Genomic DNA, 4,615 nt, shown 5'->3' with positions numbered 1-4,615 from the left:
TGAACATTTGTGACATCAAGTAGCCACATCACATTAGTGCTTCTGAAGTAGTGAGTTCATCACACTAACCACAGAACCAGTGTCATGGTCGTTTCCAGACAACGAAACATCTGAGAGAAACAATAAAATCAGTGTGTTACAAATTCTGATTAAACCTTTGTTTTGGTAAAGTGTGTGTGTGTGTGTGTGTGTGTGTGTGTGTGTGTGTGTGTGTGTGTGTGGTGTGGTATGTGTGTGTATGTGGTGTGTGTGATATGTGTGTGTATCCGTGTATGGTATCTGTGTGTGGTGTGCGTGAATATATGTGTGGTGTGTATGTGTGTGTGTGGTGTGTGTATGTGTGTGTGGTGTGTGTGATATGTGTGTGTATCTGTGGGGGGGGTGTGCTCTGTGAATGTGCCCTCTGGATGTATGCTTCCTGGGACCCCATGTAAAATGGAAATGAGGGAGGAAACACTGGGACTCCAACTCTGTAATCCCAGGTTCCTGTGGATTTTGGGTGACGTTGATTTGCATTTGCCAAATTTACAGAGAGATGGGCTGGCAGACTGTCTGCAGATGGGTGGGTGCTGCCTTTTGTTTTTCTCTTACTGGAATTAAAAGGCTACAATCCAACAGATGGGAATATTTGCCCATTTTCTTTTACTTCTCCAGAGGTGACTGCCAGTCTGGAAATTCAATGTTTCTCAAAACAGGGTCCAGATCCAACTTTGTCAGACTCACCTGGAGTGCCCCTGAAAACGCATTCTTTTGCCTTCTCCATTGCTAGTGCTAACACACCAGAACACGGCCCAGTCATCTGCAGTGTTTTCAAGTGTCCCATGTGGTAGTTATAGATCCTAAAGCCTGAGAAGTATTTTTAATATTCAGAACATTTGGTTTTTGAGACAATGGCTTATGTAGTCCAGGCTGGTCTCAGACTCACTAGGTAGCCAAGGATGACCTTGAATCTGATCTTCCTGCCTCCACCTTCCAAGTGCATGGATTACAGGCATGTACTACTGTGGTGATATTGTGTCCTCCAATATATTGTACACCCTAATAAACTTATCTGGGGTCAGAGAACAGAACAACCACTAGATAGACATAGAGACCAGAAAATGGTGGCACACACACCTTTAATCCTAGTATTCCAGAGGCAGAGGTCCACACTGTGAGTTCAAAGCCACACTGGAAACAGCCAGACATGGTGACACATATGGTGATATTTTATTTGTACTGAAATGTGATTTTATTTGTATGATAATAAATAAAGTTGCCTGAGGGTCAGAGCTAATAGCAAGCCATAGCAGAAGTCTGGCAGTGGTAGCACACGCCTTTAATCCCAATCACATGACAGACAGATCTCTGTGTGTTCAAGGATACTATCAGCATGGAGACACACGCCTTTAATCTCAATACCAACCATAGAGGATCTGGAGGTCTGTATAGATGAGCAGTGATGAGGAGGTCATGTGGTTGGGTTTACAACCAATGAGAAGGCAGAACAGAAAGTCTATATAAAGACAGATACACAGGAAGTAGTGCACTTGCTGAGGAGGACAGCAGCAGCAGTGAAGGGTAAGGTTTTTAGCTCTTAGCTATTGCTCTGACCTCTTGGGCTTTCATCTCTGCATTGACTCTGTGTTTCTTATTTAACAAGATGGTTACATCTACAGACACAGGCCTTTAATCCTAGGAAGTGATGGCAGGAAGCAGAAATGTATATAAGGCATGAGGACCATAAACTAGAGCCTTTTTAAGCTTTTAGCTTTTAGCAGCAGTTCAGCTGAGATCCATTCAGATGAGGACTCAGAGGCTTTCAGTTTGAGGAAACAAGATCAGCTAAGGAACTGGTGAGGTGAGGTTGGATGTGGCATGTTCTGTTTCTCTGATCTTTTAGTGTTCATCCCAATACCTGGCTCCGGGTTTGTTTTTATTAATAAGACCTTTTAAGATTCGTGTTACACACTACCATATCTGGCACAATACAATTTTTGAGAAAAAGTGAGGTTGAACCATGCCTACCAACATCCATCTTTTCCTTCTACCTCCTAACTTCTTCCCTGAAGAGAGAATCTTTGCTCATTCCCATCTCAGAAGGATAGAGGTAGAATATTTAAAGAGAATCAGACAGTGACAGTGCTGGGAATGTTTGGGTCTAAGATCTACAACACCTGGCATACTATTTGAAACCAAATATGATTTTTAACATATTAAACTGTATCTAACAACCATTGCTCTTTTATACATAATTTTATACGTATTCAATTTATACACATAGATTAGGTATAAGGTGGTACTTATAAACAAAGCTCAAATCTTTTTTCTTCTAAGCTTCCAAATCAATGCTTCTGGGTATTTGTGGTCTGTATCATAGCTACTGAAAATACAGTCCTTATGACTGCCACAGCAGCTTTGCCTGGGAGGAGGTTAGAAACACATTCTTACCAGGCGTAGCAGTTCGCACTTGGAATCCCAGCATTTGAGTCCTCTAGTAGTGGAAGCAAGAGGGTCATGAATTTGAGGCCCTTTGGGTCTGTATAGCAAGTTCCCGGCCAGTCTGGGACCCTGTCTCATAAGAAAGGAGTAATGATGGAGCTCAGTGGTAGAGTGCTTGTAAGGTCTAGTGTTCGTTCTCAGCAGCATGGGGGTGGGGGGGGGGGAGGGGAGGGGGGGAGGGGGGTATTCTTAAGATCTACCTAAGGATCCGAACACTCTTCATCATCTGGACACTGCTCCCAGGCTAACTGCGTGTATGATAAAGTTTAAGAGGCATTGCCCTTCAACTGCTTTACACATGTCAGACAGGAAATAATTGGCCAGTGACTAGAGCTAGGATTTTCCATGGAACTTAGGCTTGGCAGGGACTTTTATGAGCTCCCAAAATTTCTAAGTTGAAAGCCTAGTTTGTCATGTCTTTGGACGCAGAGCCTCAAGGAAATCAGTTTAATGGTTTTCCATTTCATTTCAATAAGGTATTATTGTCTCAGTATGAAATGTCTCTGATATGTTCATCATGTATTAGAGGCTTAGTCCTTAGCTGGTGCACTATTGTGGGAGGTGGTAGCATCTTTAGGTGGTAAGGTATAATAAAAGAAAGTGAGTTTCTGGTGGTATACCTTCGAAGTGTATATAGCTTGACCTTTGTCCCTTCCTATTACTTTCTGCTTCCTCGTTTCTAGAAGGTGGCAGCCTTCTCGACCACAGGATCCCACTGCCCTGCTGTGCCCCCTTGCCTCAGGTCTAAGGCAAAGGATCTAGGCAGCCTTAGAAACCTCGAAAGCCATGACCCCAAATAAAGCTTTCTTCTTAAATTGTCCTCCCAGGTTCTTGTCACGGTGTTGAAAAGTCTGACTTACATATGAGATCATGGGGGTGAGGAAGAGACACCAGAGAACTCTGGCCAGATGAGGACATGTTAAGAAGTCAACAAGCCAGGAGGGAGGTCTTCACCAAGAAGCAAACAAAGAGAGGATCTAGAACATTAATGCAAAGCTCTGAGCGGTGGGCTGCGCCATTAGACATTAGGTCAGCTATGGGCTTCACCATTAGATATCAAGAGGCCCTTTTCAGCTGGGAAGCTCCAGTGTCATATGTGATATGGGATGGCAAAAGCAACTTGGTCTTGTATTTTTATGTAAAACTAGAAGTCAAAGACATAATGGTTAAAACAGCAAGTCAGAATTTCCCTCTATTAAAATGGCAAAGATCGATAATTAAACTTAAGAGTTAATGAAGACACAGGAAGACAAGCTGGTCCCCATGCTTGTTAGTGTTAGCTTTCTGGAGATTTTTATCAGCTACTCTCTCCCATCTAGCTTATGAAAATTAGAACATGCATGCAAATATTTAATTAAATGACTTAGTAATGAGCAAAAGCTATATCTGTAAACAAACTAAATGCATAATGGATACCAAATTGAACACACATACAGTTACGCAGTGAAACTACTGAACCGGACTGTTTGTTTGTCTCTGAAACTTCAACTTTCTCTTCTTTCTCCAAATTTTATGTCCTTCTCCATTAGAGGCCACATCAAACAGGTTTGCTGATCCTCTGGTTTCAGTTGGGTGAAGCAGAGAAAAAGTATTAGCAAAAGACAGATGGTTTCTTGGTGACGTCTCCTCTTTGGGTACTAACAGACCAGGCACCTTGCAGGCTGTAGCTCCAAAGCAGTTATGTTTGTCTACTGAACCGCCCATCCCTTAAGGAGCTTCCTCAGCATTCTCTCCTGCACTCAGTCAGATCTAGGGATAGTAATGACCTCCTTGCTGTTACCCAGCAGCCACCGCATTCCTTAAACCCTGTACCCTCTCTTCAATCATTCAAGTAAATCGTCTATTTTCGGCGAGGCTCCTGACCATGCTGCCACAGACTCAGGTTTCTCTACTATACTGTAAAACAATGTCCGGGCTTGCCGTAGTCAGTACCCTAGTGAGGAACATTTGAATTGTTTCCAATCGTACGGAGGAGGTTGACCTCTGCCCCCAAACCCGTGTGTGATCTCTCAGGCCTGACCACAGGCAATTACAGAACACATGGGAAAAATCTGCCCTCCTACGCCAGACTTGGGGCACAGCCAAGATACTGTGATCTCAGACAGGAATCACTATCAAGGACTCAGGTCCCAGC

Source organism: Peromyscus californicus, unplaced genomic scaffold, assembly GCF_007827085.1.
Source record: "Peromyscus californicus insignis strain IS unplaced genomic scaffold, ASM782708v3 Scaffold_4__1_contigs__length_199733344, whole genome shotgun sequence".
Lineage (NCBI taxonomy): Eukaryota > Metazoa > Chordata > Mammalia > Rodentia > Cricetidae > Peromyscus > Peromyscus californicus.
This window is presented reverse-complemented; position numbering follows the sequence as displayed.